We start from the raw sequence: 13,362 nt of genomic DNA, 5'->3' as shown, positions 1-13,362 counted from the left end.
AGGTATCAGTACTTTGCCAATTAAGGGGAATTGGACCTACTCGGTAATGTTATGCAGGGCGTGGAAATGTCCACGCCCATTTATTTAGTTATACATAGGCTATTGCCGAGGGGCCATGCTTCTTGGCCACTTTTTGATCAATTCTTACATTCCAGCTATTTGATTATAATAAATTCTGGCTGTGACCTCAATTTTTCCAATCTATACAGTTGTCCGAGTCTTTATTTATTTGCGTTGAGTTTCTGATTAATAAAAACATATGGGTGACTTATACTTTGTGAGTAATTCGCAAGTTTATTAAACAGTCTGCACACCCAGGAACTTAATATACAGTAGGTACTTCTGTAGTGATTACTCCCAGGATAATTCAGATAATCCTGGTTTTAAAGATAGTGAACAAAATGCAGAATGTTTATTGTGAAAAACACTTAAAACAGGAAACTTTTAATCTCAGACTTGGCAATACAGATAACTAATAGTCCAGAAAACCAGAGACCAGGATTCTTGTAATTACAAACTTGGACAAATGCAAATAACTGAAAAGTCCAGGACACACAGAAAACAGGAACGTATACAAACTGAAGCAGTGCTGGTTGGTAGTGAGGCAAGGACAGTGGAGTGTAACTATAGCAGGTACAGGATCCAAAATTAGAAGCCGGCAGGCTGGGGAAACACAGAACCAAAATCAGGCTTGTAACAAGCAGGAACAGCAAAACTTCCTCCAAAACAGGATTAATGACCAGCAATGAGTGCTGGCATCAGGCAGCAAAAAAGGCCAGCTTGCAGCTCTCCCAATTTAGATGATTAGGCCTCATTCCCCAGGCACCTGATCCCAAATGAGGTCCATAGAGCAGCACTTCTGGCTGAAATAGGAACTGCAGTCCAGAAGTGCCTGATGACCCCTAGTGGTGAACCGCATATTAACAGGTAGATGTAACATTATACCCCATTGAAGAAGGTGGATTCCAGACGCCTAAAGTGTCATATTTTCATCCTCCTCTTCTTCTTCTTAGTACCATCTGAAGGAGCCATAACAAAAAAAAACAGACAGATTTTTCAATGTTGGATCCTTTCGATCTACTAGTAGAAATTGGAAAGAAACAAGTTTTGTCACAGTAGTGGTGCACCACAAAATAATTTCTAGACTTAAAATATACCTTTTATTGGTTTAATTTTTAAAAAAAGCTGCGAAATATGACAGACTACATGAAACAAGGAAAAGTGAAAAAATAGTGCAAGTTAAAAAACTAGGGCTCATGCGGCATCCCATAACACTTTAATCCCAATGAGTTCTGTTACGTTATAACGTCTCTTCCCTGCGTGTCGGCTGTGTTGCCTGTAGTACACTCGGGGGATGTATTAAACACCTTTATATGAATAAATTGATACCTTCCTGTCTGTGTGCAATGTCTGGTTTTTCCAAAGTATCAATGTGAAATAAATTCACATCCAGTATAAAGAATGTGTCAATTTGTGTCTTTATTCGCAATTAAACAGATACCACAAAGGTGCTGTAGTCAGTGTTACAATATGGTTTGCTTAGCAATCCTAGTAATGCATTACACTGTGTAACGTATTATTGGACCAACACAGTAAATGGGTTGGACTTCGGGCAGTAGGCAGATATTGCCTGGTGTGTGCTGTTTAGCACTCAAATTGCTTATAGTACCTGTTCTATTGCTATATCGCAGATACCGGATTGCTGACAATTGTACAATTTATTTGCTAAACACAAATCCACATAGGGCGGGTGACTTGTGATAATACACTAGGTCAGGCGGCTGTAACCCCATACGTGCCAAAAGGCATAGCTGCTAGTGCGGGTTTTTACCCGTATGCTTGTGTTCTCTGCTGGACGGGGTGACTGTCAGTCCGCTCTGGTCCCCTTACTATACTGGAGTTAGCGGTAATCAGCACATGGACCAGTCATCTGGTACCAGAGGTGGCCGTAATTGACACAAAGACAATTGCACAATATTTAAGCAAAACATTAGAGTCCTTAAAAGGACTGGAAATCAAACATCAGGCAGGGGTAGGGAAGGTTTAAGGTAGCGGCCGCACGGCTGTGGTGGCCGGCGTACGCTTTGCAGTTCTTCTTCAGGGCAACTTCTGCCTACTGCCCGAAGTCCAACCCATTTACTGTGTTGGTCCAATAATACGCTACACGGTGTAATACATTACTAGGATTGCTAAGCAAACCATATTGTAACAATAACTACAGCACCTTTGTGGTATCTGTTTAATTGCGAATAAAGACACAAATTGACACATTCTTTATACTGGATGTGAATTTATTTCACATTGATACTTTGGAAAAACCAGACATTGTACACGGACAGGAAGGTATCAATTTATTCATATAACTGTGTTTAATACGTCCCCCGAGTGTACTACTGGCAACACAGCCGACACGCAGGGAAGAGACGTTATAACGTAACAGAACTCATTGGGATTAAAGTGTTAAGGGACGCCGCATGAGCCCTAGTTTTTTAACTTGCACTATTTTTTCACTTATCCTTGTTTCATGTTCTATGTAGTCTGTCATATTTCGCAGCTTTTTTAAGAAATTAAACCAATAAAAGGTATATTTTAAGTCTAGAAATTATTTTGTGGTGCACCACTACTGTGACAAAACTTGTTTCTTTCCCATTTCTACTTGTGATACTTGTCCTGTGGTAGCACACCCCCATGGAGCTCATATAAATACCCAAGCTATATCCAACGGGGGGCCTCCTCTACAAATAATTTAGTACACACTACTGTCCTGTGCGACTGACCTACCAAAACCCCGTTTGTCCTTTCAATCTACTAAAGATCCTGCCCACACCAAAGCATCTCCTTTAAATGTCATCAACAATCTCTTCTTGGGTACCAAATGGTTAAAGAAAAAATGACTGAAGTTGGGACACAATCGCCATCAAAATATATGGGCTCGAATTCCCCTATATCCTCTTTCAACGATAAAGGCACCTCGGGCACAACCGGCATCTCTGAGGAGTCCGGAACAGCAGACACCTTGGACATGGCATGCACCTCATACAAAGCATGCTCATTGGACAAGGCCAGCATCTCTGGATCATCGGGCATTGCAGACAAACCCTCTTGGACTTCTGGCATGGAAATCAGATCCTCTCAGACCTCTGGCATGGCAGGCGAACCCTCACAGACCGCACGTCAGATGGATTCTCACGAACCTCTGGCATGGCAGGAATTAATACACTGTAATATAAAAACATTGTGACTGACAGCCGACAAAGCGGCCCTCAACTTATGCCCAATGACATGAGCAATAACAGACTCAGACCCAGAACCCGTGGTGACAACAGACTCTTTTGACCCGGAGGCCACAGAGGCAACAAACTCAGGTGTGCAGGTCGCAGAAGCAACAGACTCCTCTGACTCTGAGGCCAGGGCAGTAGCATCTTTTGACATGGGGGGTCAGGACAGTGGCATCTTCTGAACCAGAGGCCAGGGCAGTAGCATCCTCTGATCCGGAGGCCAGGGCAACTGGAACCCCCTCCTGGGGCTAGACAGACAGGCCCCCCTCCTGGGGATATGCCACCGGCTGAAGCCTCGGCCACCCCTCCTGGGGTAACGCCACCAGCCTCTTTGGCGGGGACCAGGACATTGGTGGAGACAGAGACATCACATGCGGACTACCCTCCTGGGGTGAGAACATCAGCCTCTTTGGCAGGGACCGGGACATTGGGCCATCTGGCAGGGACATCGGACCCTCTGGCAGAGGCTGGGACATCGGGCGTGGACTCCACTCCAGGGGTTGGAACATTGGATGCGGGTTCCCCTCCACATAACAAGATCATAAACATCTTAACTAGGCAGCTCTCTAGGGAGACTCCGGCTGGGCAGCTCTCTTTGAATTGGAAAACTCTCCCACCTTGAGACTGGCAGACAAGACGCGAATTCCCACCTTGGGACTGGCAGACAAGATGTGAAGTCCCTCTTGTGGGACTTACTGAGCAATAAATCCCTGCTGTGGGACTGGCTGGGCAAGAAGCTCCCCAATATTGGACCTGCAATGTGGACAATAGTGCAAGAAGTGTTCAGGGCTGGCACAATATAGACACAAAAAAAATTATTTCTACGAAAAGCATGCTCTGTTATAGTAAGTGGAGCACGAGGACCACTTGAACCTCTGAGATTCACAGTTCTTGTTTGGACTGTATCTGGAGCTGCAGCGACAGATGGTAAAGGGGTAACCTGTGGGCTGAAATAACTTATAGGACCCTCTTGCAGTACAGAGGTTTGTTTTTCTGGCAACTGTTCAGGAATACATGAAGCAAAATTAACTTGAAGCAATGCAGAAATTTTCTTCAAAAACTCGGCAAAAAGACAAAAATTTGAGCTACTGTAACTGAACACAAAGTAGAATTATATCTGCATGCAAAGTGTTAAGTGCAGCTTTTCCACAGGGATCATTAGCAAGATTGCAAACACCAGGGAGCTCTGCAACAAGGGTTTTAATTAGAGAATCCAAACTGACATGTCCTTCAATATTCTCTTGTTTGTTTAGGCTGTTTATTCTATTATGATTCAGAGATCCAGGTATCAAAGATGGTGAACAAAATGCAGAATGTTTATTGTAAGAAACACTTAAGAAAACAGAAAACGTGTAATCTCAGACTTGGCAATACAGAAAAAAGTCCAGAAAACACAGAGACCAGGATTCTTGTAATTACAAACTTGGGCAAATGCAAATAACTGAAAAGTCCAGGACACACAGAAAACAGGAACGTATACAAACTGAAGCAGTGCCGGTTGGTAGTTAGGCAAGGACAGCGGAGTGTAACTATAGCAGGTGCAGGATCCAAACTTAGAAGCCGGCAGGCTGGGGAAACACAGAACCAAAAGCAGGCTTGTAACAAACAGGAACAGCAAGCTCTTCCTCCAAAACAGTATTTATGTCCAGCAACGAGTGCTGGCATCAGGCAGCTTAAAAGGCCAACTTGCAGGTGTCCCAGTTTAGATGATTAGGCCTCATTCACCAAGTACCTGATCCCAAATGAGGTCTATAGAGCAGCACTTCTGTCAGAAAGAGGAGCTGCAGTCCAGAAGTGCCTGATGACCCCTAGTGGTAAACCGCATATTAACAGGCAGATGTAACAGCTTCTTCACTGGCGGTTACAATTTAATTTGCGTTCAGAGATCTTTATTTTCAGTTTTTATTATATTTAGTGACCTATTTTAACAAATTATTTTACACTATTTGGAGAAACCATTTGCCAACCCCCTTCCCCATCCTTCTTTTTGAATATTGAATGCTTAGTATAAGGGGGAAATTTACTAAAGGAAATTTGTAAAAAATAGGTGTAAAAATAGGTGTATTTGTATCCAGAAATACACTTATTTTTGACATTTACTATCCCAAAAATACGGAAATTCGTATTCGTATTGATGTGCTATAAATACGAATATGAATTGCCGTATTTTCGGGATAGTAAATGTCAAAAATAAGTGTATTTCTAAATACAAATACACCTATTTTTTACAAATTTCCTTTAGTAAATTTCCCCCTAAATATTCGTCTTAATAAAACAATTTATGATTCTGCATATCAAACTGACCAGTGCAATACCAAACTTTTTTTTTCTTGTGCTGCCACCTAAATACTTCAACGTTGGGATGTTGTGTGCAGAGGAATGGGTAATTGTCAGCTTCCACCACACATTGAAAATTGGGATCAGAATTACCAATTTCTCTGGATAACATTGCACCTTATTCTGGTTCACTCTTAGAGGCAAATTGCTTCTCTAATGGACCAAACCATGTGCACTGCAGGTGGGGCAGATGTAACAGGTTCAGAGAGAATTAGATTTGGGTGGGATTTTTCTTCAAAGTGAGATCCATATTGCAGAGTAGAAATAAAGCAGTCAGTATTTTCCCTGCACAGAAACAAAATAACTCACCCAAATCTAATTCTCTCTGCACATGTTATATCTGCCCCACCTGTAGTGCACATGGTTTTGTCCATTTGAGAACGAATTTGCCTCTAAGAATGAACCAGAATAAGGTCAATTATCCGAAATTTTAAATAAACCACTCTGGTGTGTTCTAGCAAATGACAGAAATACTGTGATATGATTCTTACTTTTTTACTGCAAACAAACTAATTTCTCTAACCATATTACACTAAACAGACTTACACAGTCCTCTACACATGCTCAGTATAGCTGACAGTGGCCATCTTGGAATAGGGCATTAAGCATCCCTGGAAAACTGGAAGACTATTTATTGTGCAATGGCACACTCTTTCTACATATTCAGTATTATGCTCTATTTTAACTGGTAATCTGGACTATAACTACCCCCAGAGTTACTTGCTGTGACCTTAAGCAGTTCTCTTCCCTCTTGTTCTTCACTTGAACTCTTTCCCACAAGTGATCTTTGTATTTTGTCGCCTCCCCTTCAGCAACTGTGACACTGCGAGGTCATTGAGAGCTGTTAAACCTTTGCTCTGACTCTTTACTGCTCATTGACTGTTAGATACCTTTTCATTTGCACTTGTTATTATCTGTTTATGATTTAAAGCAATGTTTGTATTTAAGATTTGTACTCACTGCTCTGCATAAATGGTATAAATGACATAAATGGTATGAATGCTTGTTTTTTATTTATACCTTTTTCACTATACTGTGTACACCTTGTGTTAGATTTATTAAGTGCGGTGAAGTGATAAAGTAGCCGGTATTATCACCGCCTAATCAGCTCCTACCTGTCATTTTTCAAACCAAGCCTGTAGCTTCACAGTTAGGAGCTGATTGGCCATTGGTAAAAAACACACTTTATCACTTCACTGAGCTTAATAAATCTACCCCTCAGTCGTTTATTTACCCCACTGACTAACTAGTGACATAGCCGACATCTCTTCCCCGCATTTTGGAGGCTCAGCCAATGGCCCCAAGTTTTGTTGTATATTATTGAAATCTTTGATGATTTCCTTGCCATCCGATCCCACACTTTAGTGGTCAACTTATGCTTATATTTTGATTTGTTGCCCTACTGGACATTCAGGTGACAATTAGACACATAGAGAAAGCCTGTGTGTTTCCATGGATCATGGGAGTTTAAGCAAAAGAGAATTGGGTACTTGTGTAGTTTCATGGCGCCACTTACATAGTCAGTGTTGTGTCCCTGTCAGCATCAGCATTGTATTCCTGCAGCCAGCGTAGTCAGCGGCCCTGTCAGTATCAGCATTGTGTACCTGCAGCCAGCATAGTTAGTATGTTCGCAGTTAACCAGAGCTTACGCAGTTAGCATAGTCAGTCAGCGTTGTGTCACTGCTTATTACATTGTGTGGGCTATGGCTGCCTTATGCGAGAGGCGTGTACCCTTGATCTCATGGCACAACCCCAATGCCGGATTGGTGGAACTGGGAAAATCTTAGAGGTGGACAAAAGTCTTTTTGTTCAACGCAAAAGTCACATTGGCCGTGTCCTACCACAACAGTGGCTCTTTGGTGGGATATCACGTAACACTGGTAACTGTTTCATCACACCAGTGGCCAGCCGTGATGCCCGGACCCTATTGTCTGCCATCGAAGCACACATTGAGCCAGGTACCACCATCTATTCGAACTGTTGGCGTGAAGAATATGCAAGAACTTGAGCAGGCGAGGTACCACCACATGCGCGTCAACCACCGTTATAACTTCGTGGACCCAGACACTGGGTCCGTCCCCATTATATCGAGAGGCTCTGGGGCTCCTGCAAGTGGAGGAATAAGAGGCAGTGGGGCACTGCACGCCACTACCTGGACTCATACTTGCAGGAATTAATGTGACGCAAAACCCTAGGGGCGGAGGACGCTTTCCTGCGCATATTATTGATGATTATTGTTTCAGATGGATGACATGACAGGTGTGAATGTGTTCCTGAAACACCCCCACTATCCATGTCAGCCCGAAGCATGGCGAGCGCAGGCAGTAATCATCCTCCCAACCTGTTCATACCCCCACTATCCATGTCACGTGGAGTTGACTTTCTAAAGTGTGGCGAACGCAGCGAGCCACCGAGCCTGAAGCATGGCGAGCGCAGCGATCCCCGCGAGGTGACACATAAAACAAGCCCGAAGCGTGGCGAACGTAGCGGATTACTTGACATGTATTCTGCGTCCACTCGCCATGCTTCAGGCTCATTTTACACTGCCCCTCACGGGACTCGCTATGCTCGCCACGCTTCGGCTCGGTGGCTCGCTGCGGTTGCCACACTTTATAAACTCCACGCCGATGTGGATAGTGGGGGAATCAACACGCGTATTACTGTGCTAGCCAAGCTTCAGGCTAATAGTGGGGGTTTGACATATAGGCATATGCCAGTATGTAACATGGAGCACTGGCAAATGCGTCCTTTATTGTGCATGAGACACAGTTGCTCCGGCAAACCCCCCCCCCCCTTTGTGCACGAGACGCACGCTCTACCGAACCCCTAACCCTGACCGTCTGGGACAGAGCTGCAGCTCACTGTACGGTGACTATGCTGCCTGAGGGGGACACTACGCAGGGCTGCTGCGGCGACACTATGCTGACTACGCTGGGCTTTTGTTGGGCTACGCTGACCACGCAGCATAAGGTGGTGCCGTGAAACTACACAAGTACCAAAAATTGTGTAGTGGAATTAATGCCTTACACCTATTATTTGCAATAATGCAAGTTTGAACATGGACCTACATAAAATATTACACTTTGTGCCTAAAAATTCCGTGTTTGGTACACTTTCCAAGGCTTCAGTGTGCTTCATGCTTGCATCATTCTCTTCTACTATAGCAGTGAGCTTTATCCCTATGGTCACATATTGAAGTCATCACCGGAAGTGTTTAAATCTGATTTCACTATTTAAGCATTGTCTTTACTGCAAATGGTTGCCAGCGCATTGGACTCACTAACTAGCTTTACTATACTGAGTTGTCAATCCTAATCAGTGCGAAGAACTGGCAGGTACAAGTCATAATGGCAGCGGCTGGAGTTTACGACAGCCAAGATTCACTGCCCCATAGGGCCCCAAACACTCTGTGCAAAGTGGTCCTGATTTCAGCCCCTGAAGGGTGCAAATTCACGATTGTTGCCTGTGTTAAAATGCATCAGAATGACACAATGCACCCCTTGCACTGAATAGGATCGACCCCAGAGACTTTTTATCTGTTTAATCCTCTGTGTGATTCAGCACCCTCCTGGCTTTTCCCTGCATAACCCTGGTGACCAGTACGTGATATTTTGGTATTCTGAACTGGTTTTGTAATGACTTTTCCTTTACATTATCCCTGTGGTTTATCTGACCTTAGCTAAGTTTATTTTCCAAAAATCATAATAAAATATATTTGTCATCTAAAACTATTGTAATGTTCATATACTAGTTGTAGCCTCCAGAGAGGTATTTTATTCAATATGCTCGTAATGGGGATACAAGCTTGAGAGTAATTTCATACAAATGGAAGTAAAATGACCATTGTTTTGTCTTATTAGTCAAGACTTCAACGGGGGGGGGGGGGGGGGGGGGGTTCTTCCAAAAAAGGAAATAATAAAGAATGGTAGTGTCTCCAGGTCAGTCAGTTGGAGTTAGAATGGTAGGATTTTTTACGAATACCTTCTAAATATAAAAGTGAACCAATAATAGAATTAACTGGAGGGTTCACTACAAGTGCCAGCGCGTACCTCCATTTGTCAGACTTCCAAGGTAGCTGTCTGCAAACCAAATGTGTGTGTGTGTGTGTGTGTGTGTATATATATATATATATATATATATATATATATATATATATATATATATATATATATATATATATGTGTGTGTGTGTGTGTGTGTATATATATATATATATATATATATATATATATATGTGTGTATATGTAAAAAGAAGGGGGTGGGTAGAGCGCTGAGAACAATAATTGGTTTACAATCAACATGAAAAAAAATATTTCTAAGATAAAATAATCAATTATTAATAATCAATTGATGATTTTATCTTAGAAATAAATTTTTTCATGTTGATATAAATTGATTGTAAACCAATTATTGTTCTCAGCGCTCTACCCACCCCCCTTCTTTTTCCATTGTAACTTTACCAGGGGATTGACACCCCCGAGTAGGAGCAGCTTGAGAAACCACCCCAGAAGGCGCCCTATAACTATAGGCCACCAGGCTACTAGTTATTTCCTTTTTTCGAACCAGTTGTGTATATATGTGTATATAAATATATATATAATATATATATTGGGTCTTTTTTGTTCCTGCGCACGGAATAGGAAGTGACTGGCCCGGCCAGTCACTTCCTATTCCGTTGGCAGTGTCCAAACACAGCTCAGCATTGCGGATGTGGCGAATTTCAAACTTGCGGGTTTGTACTGTACGTACCGCTGCTGTGTTATCTGCGCCGTGACAGCGCTGGGAGCTCTCCGTTACCGACGTCACCGGGTGTCATACCGAGAGTAACGGCGGCGCTGCCTGACAGGTAATTTAAGCACCCAAAACCTGCCTAATAATTGTGTCATCGCACCGAACACCAAAGGGGCGGAGCGCTACACTGAATCCACCATATATATATATATATATATATATATATATATATATATATATATATACAACAGTATGTGGGAAACACACACTTCCAATGTAATTTTGATCGGGGTTCAAGTTCAAATTCAGAATATGGTAAGTCAACCAGAGAGACGCTCAATCTTCTAGAACGACAGGACCAGCACACCCTCGGTAATTGATGCACAAAGTGTATTTATTGAAGCATTGTGTCAAACATCAATATAGCCCAAAAAAATTTCATACTTAGCAGTGACTGGCCAAGGACTGAAGACAGCGGCATACACATATGCAGATATATATAGGAATTAAGGGACTCTGCCATATTTGGCCTCCCTGATCCATATAAGTATGATTCACCCATCCGGAGGGTCATTCTCTTATTAAAGTCAATTAGTGAATGGAATTGTATTTTACACATAAACGGATCGTTTTTTTGCTATCGGAATAAAGACGAATAATAAAAAATCTTCTAATTAAGGAATAATTACTACAGTTTTTATATTTTTTTATATTTCGCTATATTTGGAAGATCCAATAAATCATTCAAACTTCCTTACAAGTTAAAAGCATCTTTAATTGATTAAAGATTAATATCAAACCCCTGATGAAGTCTCATTAAGAGACGAAACGCGTTGGGTACTTGGTATGATCCACACTCCAAGAAAGTACTTCTAATTCCAAGTGTATTACCTTCTTTAATATATTTTTTAATAAATGTTTTATATCTGAAAGAAGTCTTGGTTGATAATAATTCTACATCAAGTGGAAAGAGTGAATACTTTGTATTGTTGAATTGTACATGGGCGCTTAATAACACTATTGGGTTGTGTATTGGATTGTGTGGATCCCTCTAGTAGGGGGTCTAGTGTTAATAGCGACCGTCCCATATCTAGCGCAAATACTTACTGATATTGTATTGTTAGAAATAAATATATATATATGTATGTATGTAGAGATTGGTCGGCACTCTCATCGACTGTAGTTAAGCGCCCAGGTGCCTTCCTCAAAATGGTGTCGATAAATGAAGCTTCGGAGACCCAAACAGGCGACCCAAAGGAACAGGCGGCACTCAGTGGCTGAGGATTGTATCCAAGTTTTATAATCTTAATGCTATGGTACAAGTAGGGTCATGTCGACATTTCAAAGCCGGGCAGCTTTTTCTTCAGGATGTCTGTCTTGTAAAGTGCATAAAGTGCTAAATATATAAATATATATATATATATATTATATATATTCATTCTAGCACCTGCTATCTTTGAAAACCCATGCAGTTCCTCTTCCCTGCCTGGGGTGTCACTGTCTGCTGTAGTGCATCTAGCACAGTGTGGTCTGTATATCAGCACTTATATATACAGTTATCTATGTACTTGTTTCATTTATGTGTTTTTTACCATTTTATCCTATTGACAATAACTCTCATTTTAACAAAAGCTAAAGGATATATACAGTATATATACACTTATTCTATAGTTATAATCACCTCACCCAAGGTTATGTATAGCAAAATCGTCGCCTCTTCTCTCTTCCTTTATGCTCAATTTCTTTTTTTAAGTATTTAATCACCACTTTTTATTTAGAGATTGGCTGGCGCCCCCTAGGTTTAAGGGTTCAGTGTATTTCCTACTATTTATAATTTCAAAATAAAATTAAGAGACTAGCATACACAAGTGGTGGCACTCATCCATATATATGTATATATAATAAGATAAAGTATTGTGCTTTAATCAACGGCATTTCGGGCGAATGCCCGTCTTCAGGATACACTTGTGTATCCTGAAGACGGGCATTCGCCCGAAACGCTGTTGATTAAAGCACAGCACTTTATTATTGAAAGTCCCGGAGTGACACTCATTTTTCATTGGACATATATATATATATATAACTGCCATATTTCTGTATTATGTGAGAAGGTTATTTGAGAAAGGCCTTCCTATAGTACATACATATATGCATATGATTTATACAATGTAGTTAAATAATTTCAGTTTATACAGTAAATTGATCTAGATTCTAAAATATTTGCACAAGGTTAGCAATATATATCACTTCCAGGAGGATAAATAGATGAACTAACAGACATTGATGCACTATTCAATTTACTGCTCTTATTCTCGCTAAACTTGACAATGGTTCCTAACCCCTCCCCTGACTCATTCTCCATAGCTAAGGTTCCTGCTTAATTAAAAAAACACTACATCATTGTTAAATAAAACTGTACCCAGGATTACCCTAATTTCCATATGCAGATTTATCTGCACTGACAGCCCTCTCTTCCCTTCCTTCTCTCTCTCAGTGTGTCTAACCATATCTTTGGGCATTGCATTGAGAGTGCTCCCAATAGCTACCTTCCTAACAGTCACACAATCAAATAATCTGCATAGTAAGGATAACAACCTACTGCGTCCTTTTGCCTTGTCTTAACTTCTTCATCCTGTGGAATCTGTTTGAAATGGATTTAAAGATGAAAAACATCATGCAGTGACCAACAGCTGTTTCTGATTTTGCACTCCAGGAAAGGGAACGCTCAACATGTGAAAGAATATTGCCTTTTATATTATATGGCAGTGCACTGTTGCTTTTATCAGAATATCAACATGTACAGCCCTGGACTAAGTGATGACCAGACAATCGCATGAAACATTTAATCTTCTCTCACTAGAGGTAAGAAAATTGCATCTGATTTTGTTTAACTGCTTAATGTGGTGATGATATCATATAAATATACATTCTTCTCAACATACATATTTAGGTCAATGATATATAAAAGTGCATTGTGTTTGTTTTATACAGTGGTAGCAATAAACCAATAAAACAG

At 41.3% G+C, this 13,362-nt stretch overlaps 1 long non-coding RNA gene across 1 annotated transcript in view; it reads left to right on the top strand.

Annotated features, from left to right (window-relative positions):
- The first annotated feature begins 12,805 nt into the window (after positions 1-12,805).
- LOC146064010 (uncharacterized) overlaps positions 12,806-13,362 on the top strand; it is a 227,719-nt gene continuing 227,162 nt past the window's right edge. Inside the window, exon 1 of the long non-coding RNA XR_014471733.1 lies at positions 12,806-13,208. This is a non-coding gene — a long non-coding RNA (uncharacterized LOC146064010). The remainder of the gene's footprint in view (positions 13,209-13,362) is intronic.

The sequence above is a fragment of the Crinia signifera genome, chromosome 3 (genome assembly GCF_055691185.1).
Source record: "Crinia signifera chromosome 3, ASM5569118v1, whole genome shotgun sequence".
In the NCBI taxonomy this organism is placed as follows: Eukaryota; Metazoa; Chordata; class Amphibia; order Anura; family Myobatrachidae; genus Crinia; species Crinia signifera.
The sequence above is the reverse complement of the archived record's forward strand: the minus strand, read 5'-3'. Positions and strand labels throughout refer to the sequence as shown.